The sequence below is a fragment of the Periplaneta americana genome, chromosome 4, assembly GCF_040183065.1.
Source record: "Periplaneta americana isolate PAMFEO1 chromosome 4, P.americana_PAMFEO1_priV1, whole genome shotgun sequence".
Taxonomy (NCBI): domain Eukaryota; kingdom Metazoa; phylum Arthropoda; class Insecta; order Blattodea; family Blattidae; genus Periplaneta; species Periplaneta americana.
The window spans coordinates 80,993,943-81,006,227 of record NC_091120.1 but is presented as its reverse complement, the minus strand read 5'-3'; the positions used below and the strand labels follow the sequence as shown (position 1 = coordinate 81,006,227).

The window sequence follows — 12,285 nt, the reverse complement described above, 5'->3', positions numbered from 1 at the left end:
GTAAAGGGAAGAATTGTGACGGTGTCGTGTATGATTCCTGGGGTAGCTCAGTCGGTAGAGCATTCGTGCGCTAAGCGAAGGGTCCCGCGATCGATGCCTTGCCCCGGATTCATTGCCGCCCTCACATAAGCCCGCCATCGGTCTCTATCCTGAGCAAGATTAATGCGGTCCCTACCATCATATCCCACCTTCCTCAAATCCATTTTAATATTATCCTCCCATCTACTCTCGGTCTCCTCAAAGGTCTTATTCCCTCCGGCCTCCCAACTAACACTCTATATGCATTTCTGGATTCGCCCATACGTGCTACATGCCCTACCCATCTCAAACGTCTGGATTTAATGTTCGTAATTATGTCGGATGAAGAATACAATGCGTGTAATTCTGCGTTGTGTAACTTTCTCCATTCTCCTGTAACTTCATCCCTCTTAGCCCCAAATATTTTCTTAAGAACTTTATTCTCAAACACCCTTAATCTCTATTCCTCTCTCGAAGTAAGAGTCCACGTTTCACAACCGTACATAACGACCGGTAATATAACTGTTTTATAAATTCTAACTTTCAGATTTTTTGACAGCAAACTAGATGACAAAAGCTTCTCAACTGAATAATACCAGACATTTCCCATATTTATTCTGCGTTTAATTTCCTCCCGAGTGTCATTTATATTTGAGCCGTTCAGAGCAGAAGTGGTGTAAGTAAAAAATGGGTAATGAGGGTTAAAGTAAACATTGTGTAAAATATAGCGCCAAGTAGCAATTAATATTCAATTTATTTAAACTATTAGTAGTCAGTAGATAGCACGAAGGATATATTAATTGCTACTTTGCGCTGTATTTTGCAGAATTTTTAATTTAAACCTCATTACCCAATTTTGACTTACACCACTTCTGCTCTGAACGGCTCATTTGTTACTGTTTCTCTAAGATATTTGAATTTTTCCACCTCTTCGAAGGATAAATCTGCAATATTTATAATATCTATGCCTTACACTAATAATAAACAAATGAAGAGTTTGCGGGAAAAACGATTAATGTCACATTTCTGTTAAGGACTAGATAATGATCTAATTGAGTCTAAAACTGCAAGATGTAGTGCTGTTTCTATAGAAAATAAAGGAAAGGATTACTGTATTCGTGGTGATATTCTCCTTTTTACCATTTTTCATAAGAACAACATTAAATTTCGCAGTGATCCATTGAATTAGATAATTACATCAACCTTAAGAAAACTGTGACATTCGTCGTTTTTCCCGCGAACTCTTCAAATATTTCTGGAATTGATATTTTCATTGGAATTCCCAGTTTTCCCGGAATGAGTGTAATATGACAACATGGTATTTTGGAAGTTGAACCTTTCGTTATCACAAGTGAGGAGTCTTTCTTAACAATGAATTTAGATTATATTTGCAGTGAAGTATTTATAAACATCTATATGAAGGAATCTGTCGGTTTTTTTTACGCCCTTGCATACCTAACACCTAGTTCCGCTCCTTTCGCAAGGTTTTACAATGTTACAGAAGTTGTTCAGAAATTTACACCGATACTAGGATTATTTTTCTGATTCGATGAGCAGAAATTGCTGCATTCTCAAAGGTTTACATCTCTCCTCGTAAAGCAGGAACTATGAACGAGAAATGGCTGCTCCTATTTCAGAAGTAGGGTTACTTCACGTACACTACCGAAAATATACGACACGGGCCTCTCACCTATAACAATTCTTCTCTTAAAAAGTAGACCGTATTTATAGGTATTGTCTCCGCCTGGACTGAGCCCTCGAACCTAGGATCCAGGCAAGGTGGATCAGCGAGGATATAATTTCAGCCCTGGAAGATGTCCAAATGAAACGTCTTGATAATCCAGCTTTCATTTCTTCCCTGAAGTCAATATTGTTGATCATGACCTGCAGGTCAAGTCTATGTTACGCAATCTCGGTGCTCTATCACCAAGCTCCTGCTATCCTGTGTTACAGTCACCTGAGAGAAAGACTCCGCCGTTGCTCATTCGGTCAATATAAAAATCTTGTTCCCTGAGTTCTTTTAGCTTATCATTATGCAAAGTATAATGTGGTTGTGCTGTCATACTGCAAATGTCGATTTCGAGACTTCAATGGGAATAGCTTACGTTTTCATTATCCCTGATATCGAAAGAGCGATGCTGGGTATACTGTTTGTGTATAGCTATTTACCCTACATTTTCTTCTTTATACCATTTGCATCCTTTTTGTTCCCCCAGTTAAAGCTGCTTCATCTGTCTTCGTGCATCCACTCTCCACTCATTGTTTAGCTGGCTCCCTCTTTTTCCATCTAACAATCAATATTTATTTTTGTCTTGAATTAATGTAGTAATGTCTGGAATGTTATTATTATTATTATTATTATTATTATTATTATTATTATTATTATTATTACTACTACTACTACTACTACTACTACTACTACTTACTTATTTACTGGCTTTTAAGGAACCCGGAGGTTCATTGCCGCCCTCACATAAGCCCGCCATTCGTCCCTATCCTGAGCAAGATTAATCCAGTCTCTACCATCATATACCACATTATTATTATTATTATTATTATTATTATTATTATTATTATTATTATTTACTCTTAGTGTCCGCCGAGTTAGCTCTGTGGTAGCATGTCTGCCTCCAGAGTAGCCGGCCCGGGTTCGTTTCCCGGCGGGGTCAGACATTTTCATGTAAAATTTCTACCTCGGGACTAGGAGAGATGGCGGTGCACAACTTCTAATCACTAAATTGTGCATCAATATGCCTGGATTAAATTTCAAATCTCTCCGCAGTGCATATGGAGAGAAGGCATATGTCACTGTTGATAATGATTCGTCCGTCGGATGGGGACGTTAAGTCTGGCGGCCCCCTTGATGCTATTCGACAGGTGTAGGCACCGGGTTTTCCCTTCTCCCTTCCTCACCATCATCATTCTCACCCATTCCCTACACTGCACTCGACAGGTGTACGCACCGGGTTTTCCCTTTTTCCTTCCTCACCATCATCATTCTCACCCATTCCCTACACTCCACTTATACGAACACTTACACATACATTCACTCTAGTACACGACATAACTCTTTACAGATACACATCATGCATAATGTGGCCCGCCGAAGTGGTGTGCAAATTGAAAATGGGTCACAGTCCTGCCATCTTTACGCAGTATGCGGAACCGGAATCACGCAAGTGAAGTGGGTAGGCATTAGACACACACATACATATTTACTCTTAGTTCTTTCTGTCAGGTAACTTTTCAACTTGTAACGCCTATATTCTACCTAATTGATAGAATAAATAAATAAATAAAAGGATTTTGTGGAACGGAAATTAAATTAATATCATTCGACTGTGTTTGCCATGGAAATTATTATGTCATATCTGATAAACTCAACCATTCCAGATCAAATTGCAGCATAATTTCTAATATGCAGGATAGAAGTGAAATTTTGCAGATTTCCAGTGCGAATAACTTATGTTTTAGGCCTATGTTACAAAAAACTATAATATCATATTAGTGGAAAGTTCATAGGTTTTTTTTTTTTTAAGTTTTTTTCCTAAATGTTTAACAATATCTTATTCTGTAACTAATGCGAGTAGGATCGTGATTTTTGTCCATATCGATAGGAAATCTAATAAAGAATAATTTATCCCGTATTTCAATAGCGTACACTGTTTTCGTATAAATTTAATTAATGCAAAACCCTAAATTCAAACCCTTGGACGAAACGAACGCGTGGCAACGTCTTGGCACCTTGACAGCTTACGTTCGGAGACTCATCGAGTTCGTTGACCTCTTACATCTGCATACGAGTAGAATATTTTAGCGACGATGTTGCCGGTCTGCTCAAACTCCAAACTTAATTTTATAATTAACCGTGAATTTAATCACAAAACGTAATATAGGTTTTCTATTCATTTACGTGTATCCTATCGTCTCTTTCAATCTGCAAGATTATTTCACTTTCACCCTGTATAGAAAGTCCACTACAAAAATGTCCACAACTAAAACGTCCAATTAAATAAAGCCACTAGTCAAAATGTCCAATATGGAGAAATATCCACAAGTCAAAATGTCCATTTTATAGAGATGTCCATAAATCAGAATGTTCAATATACAGAAGTGTGCACAAGTGAAAACGTCAAATATAATATGGTATGTATACAGACGATTCTTCAACGTTCTTTTCGGAGAATTACCCCGCCAAGATTCCCATCTTGTATTTGGAATTCCATGAAGTAATGCTGTGAGGTGGCCATAACACGAATAATGTAGTGGAAGGTTTCCACTCTAAATTTCAAAAAATGTTTCCTGGACATCATGTCGTATTCGGAGACATAACTCAAAAACAGAATGAAACAGAGAATACTATAATTCAAATTTACTACGGTCGCATAAGCGTAAGGCACGTCGTAAACAAGAAGTACGAGTATACAGTATTATTACAAATCAACGGCGAATTGAAGGGATTGTACACCGATACAATCAATATAAGGACAACAATAATGTGCAACAATATCTGCTGCCACTTTCATATCATATGAAGCTGCGTGCTGACCCTGGTGAAGAAGAAAATAATTAGACAATGAAATTAGTTGCAGGATATTGTAAATTTAGCGTACATTTTCATTATTAAATTAATATTCATTATTAATAAATATTGTTTTGGTCATTCATGGTAACATAGAGGGAATAGCTCCAGATATTTTTTTATAATGAACATTTAATGATTGTGGGCATTTTTTATACTGGACGTTTAATGTCTGTGGACATTTAAGTTAATGGCCATTTATTGACTGTGGACATATTTTATAATGTAAGTTCGATAACTGGGTGCATTTTTGATACTGGACATTAATGAAGATGGCCATTTTTAAGTATAGTCCGGGATCTCTCTACGAATATATTAATTTTAGCTTAGACTTTCTTACTACGCTACTGTATTTGAGAACCTCAGAAAAGAATCTGTGCGTGTTGACTTCGATTGCTTAATATTCCGCTCGTGAAATATCTCAAAGACTAACTTTATTTCGCATGGGTACAAAGAACTCTCTAAGTTCATATTTCTCATGCCCCACGATTCACGTAACATTTAATAATAGAGTTAACATCTTCTCCAAAGCCTGAATTTCAGCTGTTACTATCCCTATAACACTGTCTCACGTGTATGAAACGCTTTCTAGAATTCCTAAGCAATCATTAGCTTCTATAGGCAATAACAAATATGTCCAGTATTATGTGTGTACATGTGTGTATGCATATACAGTATGTGTATGTGTGGGTGTGTGGGATAGTGTGTGCGTGTATGTATGAATGTGTATGTCTGTGTGAGCAAGTCAATGTGTGCATGAGTGTATGTGTGTGAGTGTGTATGTATAGACATACTACAAATTACATCATCGTCATCGTCGTCATATGATTTGAATCTGTTCCGACTCCAGTAATTCAAGTGTAGTATTGTTGTATCTGTTTCTTTGTTGAGAGATGTATTTTGTATCCTTAATCTTTCATTAGGCTATGTCTGTTTTAATATGCCATATTCAGTTCACATAAACTTCAATGTAGTCTGCTAGTATTTCACAATTTTTCTGTCTGGTTAAATTCAAATGATGACGTCAGTCAATTCTCATAGTTTTTGTGTAAATTATGGATTACAATTCAAGTTATTAGCTGTTACCAATGTGGCTACTGTATAATGCACTTCGAAAGCTTGATATCTGACAATGATGACTACGATACTGCTACTGTTACTGGTAAAAATCGAGGACATCATGCCAGAAGGGCGTATCAACAAATTTTGCGTTATTGAATTATTTATTGGAACGTATTTTGTTTGAAAACAATCGTTTGAGAATTAGAATGTACATGAGAAAGAATCAAAGAAAGTTCCTTGTTATGTGGACAAAGATACTCGTAAAAACAACAATTCCATGATGCCATCGAAATAATATCATTATCTTCCTTTTTTTTTCGATTCCGCCATTATTTTTCGCTATGCCAAGCTATGTAGGTTTTCAATGGAAATTGAAGTTCTATGTGATGTAACATACCTGCATTGTGACTTATTTTCTTGGCCAGATGATACGATAATTTATTTATTATAAAGGGTAATTCTGATATTTCGGTTTCATCTAATCTTGTTACTGCTTCTGTTTTAATAAAATAACTTCCACAATATTGCATCTTGTTCCTGGTTCAAGATCTTCTAAATTTTATCTTCCACCTTTTAAAACCTTATCTTTTGTTTAAATTATTATTATTATTATTATTATTATTATTATTATTATTATTATTATTATTATTATTATCATTTTGCTGATAACGCTGTTACAAACAAAATTATTATCATGGTGATGACACATACACACATCTTGCGAAGTAATACATTTTGTAATAAGTTATCATGTAGCTAATGCTATTGCCTACCATTTTTAATTTATATTCTATAACTATTATTCAGAATACACATTTAAATTAAGTAATTGAATAAGCACACAAATAAGACGAACTTTTATTTACTGGATTACACATAAAATGGAAAAAATTAACACAGTTGACCACATTTATAAATTGTCCGGTACAAATAGACAGACGCATTTCATTTTAAGAAATGCATAAAATTATTGTATTCATATCGTAATCATTTATAATATTTTGCGTGTGCACCAGCAACTTTTTGTGAAATTGAAAGAAGTTTCCCGAAGTACAAACAGAGAGAGGGGGAGGGGGGAGGGAGAGAGAGAGAGAGAGTTTTTTCGTTTGAAAGTTTTAAATGCTGAATATCACAGTCGTAATATACAGGGTGATTCACAAGGATTTATCGTCCCTTACGGAGCTTATTTCCGAAGACATTCAGAACAAAAAATGTCATATAAATATTTGTCCTAACCTCAATATTTTCAGAGTTACACTAATTTGAAATTGTTTGTAAAATACCATTATTCTTGAGTTTTAATGGTAAAAAAATATTACAGATAAGGAAAGAACTATTCAGGGGTATTATTTCTTTAATTAGCTAATATTCTGAAGCTAAAAATGTGTTGCGAATTCCATAGTTGCTTCGTACAGATACAAAATTACATTTTCTTACGGATTTATCACAACAATTGTTACAAATTACGTCACTCTTGTAAATTCAAGATTGTACATTAGGATGGATAATTAAACTGTAAAGAATCGAGTTCCTAAAGTTGTATAATTTGTAACAATATTTGTGATAAGTGCGTAAGAATGATGTAATTTTTAGTTAAAAACAAAATCTATACAAAACAATTGACAACACATTTTTAGCTTCAGAACACTAGCCAATTAAATAAATGATACTTCTGAATAGTTCATTCTCTATTTGTAATGTTCTTTTACTCTTAAATCTAAAGAAAAAAATGTATTTCACAAACAACTTCAAATTAGTATAACTTTGAAAATATTGAGATTAGGACAAATGTTTATATGACATTTTTTGCTTAGCATGTCTTCGGAAATAAGCTCTGTAAGTGACTGTAAATCCTCGTGAATCACTCTGTATGTATATATATATATATATACATATATATACATATATATATATATATATATAATATAATGTTTGAACAGAGGTCATAAATGTTATTTGTTATGAAAGTCTTGGAATATTTTATTTATTATAATTATAATTACTACATTACAGGTCTATTTATTTTAAAAAATTATAAACAATTATAAAGAGGAAGGCAAAAAATAGGAAAGATTGGAGAAAGCTGGGTTTGCAGTGAAAGACCTGTCCTTGGGGAGAACATTTAATGAATGAATTAATTAATTAATTAATATGCTTTTCTTATAACATAAACAATTATCATTTCCTAAATTTATATTTTGCATATGAATGCATAAATTTCTTTCGTACAGGTTTATACTAGCCCAATATCAGTAGTTGGGTGCTTACCGCATCTTTTGTTGCATGAACAGTCGAGAGCTAGGTATGTGTGCACTAGAGATGGGAAAAGTTGTTATTTTCTCATAACAGTTCCAACTGTTCCAGTTCCATGAAAATATTAGGTTCCAAATAACAGTTCCAAAATAACAGTACCACCACATATTATATAGCTTACGCCGAAGTTCGCTCTACAGCACCGGATCGAATCCCTCTCCAGTGTTTTTCCCTTTGTGGCCTGACTCCATGTTGTTACCATAACAGATAAATTCTGTAGGATCAGAAATTAATTTTTACATTATATATATATATATATATATATATATATATATATATATAATGTGGAAACTGTACCAAAATAAAACACACCAGGAATGAACGAAACTCCTCCAGAGTCAAGTCCCTAAATTCACTTCTGTCATTCTGTGAAGCGTGTGACACAATTTATTTATGTTAAAACCTTTTAATCAAAGTAGTTTATGCAAACATTTGGGTAAAAAGGGCAATAATATAAGTCGAGGGCCATGAGAAAATCCAGAAGTCATACTGACAGTATTGACACCACGAAACCAGTTACGTTATATTTATGCACGACGCCAGTTCAGGATTAAAAGTTGGTATTGATTTTGTCCCTGAAAATTGTTAAAAGTAGCCAGATCTAGTGACAAAGTCGCTAAATTGATAATATTGCAGCAACGGTTGTCATAATGTAGTTCCATACACGACCGACTTGATGCTAGCTTCGATTCAACTTTGAAAGCGAAATAGCATCAAGTCGGCCGGGTTCCATAACATCGAGTATATTGTAACATGTAACAGCAAGTATTTTGTATAACAGGTACAGTACTACTAGTATGTAATGTAACAGTGATGTTTTGGAACAGGCCGTTACGTTAATGTCATTACTCATAATGTAGTTCCATAACATCGAGTATTTTTTGTAACAGCAGTATTTAATGTAACAGTGGAAGAGCCACGTACTACTGGTACGTAATGTAACAGTGGTATTTAGGAACATGTACGGACGCTAAATGATCACATACTTCCCTGTATGCCATGTGATGCAGTACGATGTCATAATGAGTCGAGATGTGAATTCCTGGAAATGAAATCTTTTCTAATGCTAAATTTAATTCGTAGGTCAGGTTTGTTAGAAGCAGGAAATGTAATGTAATTTTAAATTATTTGTAAATTGGTCACGAAATCGAAATGGATCCCAGTGGTAAATAAAACCTAACCTATTGTTCCTCTTCTGCTTAGCTGAAGGTCGCAATAGTGATCAATTTCTCCAAAAATGCATAAATAAAAGCTATAATCATTTCGGCCTTGCTAAAAGTCATATTAATAATGTACCGTCATGAAGAATAATAATCTCATTGTAATGAAACATGAAAATTTACCGTTGTACTTTTTTTTTAAACAAAAGAACTTCAATAATACAGTCATGTTTCAACAGACTTTATTTTAATTTCAAGAATTGGTAATGAAACTAAAACTGTAAAATATTTGTAAATAAAACATAACCTATATATTTTCATCTCCCTTGATAAAATTCACAATGTAGTTACTATAATACAGGCATTATGTTATTTGATAGAATCCTATACTTAATTAACATCAGTTCCAAGATAATGTGTACATTTTTTAAAGACTATCTTCGTATCTTTACCATTTATTTTTTACTTTAGTTTCCAACATTTATTTCAGTACGACGAAAGGATTCCCAATTCTGCTTTCAAACAGTGGCGCCAACTTATATGGGCTCATGGAATCCGAGCCCACCCAATAATTGATCGTGTTGTGAGATTTATTTAACTTAAGGCTCGTCAAATGTTTGAGCCCACTCACTGTTTTCCAAAAGTTGGCGTCTCTGCTTTCAATAGTACCAAACATGTTCCGTTCTGTGGAACAGGCGTTATCATAATGTAGTTCCAAAGTGAAACGAGTATTTGTAACCGCAAGTATTTCGTACTAGCTCAGAGCAACACTGTTATTTTGGAACACAGTGTTCCAAGGTGCTGTTACTTTTTGGAACAGTTCCAAACAAGGAACGGTTCCAAAATAACTGTTACGTTATTTTTTCCCCACCTCTAGTGTGCACTCAGCTGAGTGCGCTCCTAGTATAATGGCAGTTGACATTGGACATATACGTCAACATATGTGCCTAACTTGGAGTCAGGCCACAAAGGGAAACATTGAAGGAGGAGGATTCGGTCCGGTGCTGTGGATTGAATTCGGCGTAGCTCAGTGGTCAGAGCGCTTGGTACGTAGAACCAAGGACCCGGGTTCGATCCCCGGCACCGGAGCGAATTTTTCTCCTTAAATATTAAATATTAAATGTGTTAACTAGCTAACTAAACGTATAGTGCAATGTGACCAAAAGCTGGGCTCTAGTAATAAGTAACAAGCTTCCGAGTGTCATTAGTCTTTAAACGTAACAATCAATTTGACTTCCTCATTAAATGAAGTGAAACGTGAAAGTATTGTGATGATGCAAAAAGAGAGTTTAAATAGCCTATAAATGGGAAATCTGAACGAATATGATGAAAAACACGACTCAGTTCTCATACATAATCCTCATCGGTTCAGCCTAGTCCTGTATAAAAAAAGATAGAGTTACCACACACACGATAGCGATGTTTGACTTCATTCGCAGACAGTAATTCCCAGTACGTGGTGAGTCAAACCACCATGCGGCTGCTTTTGACTCACTCGCCTATATCGCCGGAGCGCGGAGAGCGGAAATGCTTGCGTTGTAGTTTGGGTGCAATAACATTGCGAGTTCTGTTTCGTGACACCGTTGATTTGTTTGTCTCTGTACGTTTCTTTCATTCTTTTCATGAATGTTTTGCCTCCCTTCCTACGTTATTACGTTGTTTCTTCCTTTCTTTTGTAATTTATTCCCCCGTATTACTTTTTTCCTCCCTTTGTCTCCACTTTTATTCCCTTTAATCTTTGTTTCTTACTTATTGCTTTGCGTTCTTTCTTTGCTTCTTTTTTACTTTCTCTCGCTTCTTTTAGATAGCTTTGATTCTTTCTTTTCTTTACGATTTTCTCTCCTTTCTTTTTATTCCTCCCTCATCTTACCTTTTCACACTGTCTTTTCTTTTCCCCTTGTATATTTCTTTGTTTTCACTTTCTTTTTCCCTGCTTTCTTTGTTTCTACCTATTTCCTACCTATATTTCTCTGTTTCTTTCACTTTTGATTTGTTCTTCCTGTCTGTTTCATTTATTCGTCTCTTAGTTTTGGTCTCTCGTTTCCTTAGTTCTTCTTTAATTTTCTCTTCTTTCTTTGTTTATATATTGCTTTATATCCGGTTTTCCTTCTACTTATTTTTTTCTCCCTCAAACATTCCTTCTTTTAGTTCTCTTCCAGCAGAAATTTCACTAAAGAATTGGATTGAACTATCGATAGTTTCCATGCGACTTGTGTTGAAAATGGCTGTGTAGCAAATTTTGTTCCAGGACTTCATTTTCTGCTGCCACTCAAATTTCTCTATCGTTACATTTTTATTGTCTTTGACTCTCCTTATTCAGTACTACAGAGCCGTTAAATAAATGCCCTACCATCGTTTGAAAGTGTGGTCAACTTAAATTCGACAGGCGGGAAAAGATTCAAGAGGTTATTTGTATCCTTCGTTTGTCTAACTTTGTTATAATAGTGTTCGCTGTTTCAGAAGAATAAAATTACTGCGATGCTAAATTCAAATCGAAGAGAAATTAACTATGATTACAAATCTACATAATTCATTATAAACATCTCACACGCGTTCTATTATTATTTTTATTACGTCATTTTACTGACGCATTTCCTCTATGATTTAAATTGTAAGAACAAGAGAACCCTACAGACGCTCTCGCGCTGGCAACAGTCCGAGAACTTTAATGCCATGGGAAGCATAACATTAAAAGTAGATATTTTTACACCAGGTAGTAGTTGTTATCTATATTACCTTGGTTGCGTCATTTTCCATTTATTATTTCATAATTATACACACAACTATTTTTAGAAGTCTTCAGTATCTTTTCTTAAATTTCGAAACTTTGTCGTCGTCGTCGTCCTTCTCTTCCTCCTCCTCCTCCTCCTCATCATCATCATCATCATCATCATCATCATCGAACTTCAGAGAAGCAGTCCTTTTATTAAATCGATTATATAACGACGCTCTGTCAACTACGAGGTTATTTATTGTCGGTTTCAAATGGTATTTGAGCAGGTGAGTCTGAGGTTTTTCCGTAGACTTACCTGAATTTCGCCTTACAGTGGGAGAAAACCTAGGAAAGAAGCCAACTCAAACAGGTAATCGGTCCAAACGAGACTTCAGCCACGTCCGAACGGAATACCGGATCACGAGTCTCGCTACGGT

General features: G+C 35.1%; 1 protein-coding gene across 1 annotated transcript in view; it reads left to right on the top strand.

Moving 5' to 3' along the window:
- The window catches only part of LOC138697982 (uncharacterized), a 706,355-nt gene that overhangs the window by 292,937 nt on the left and 401,133 nt on the right, over positions 1–12,285 (top strand). The gene's annotated exons all lie outside the window — the stretch shown is intronic.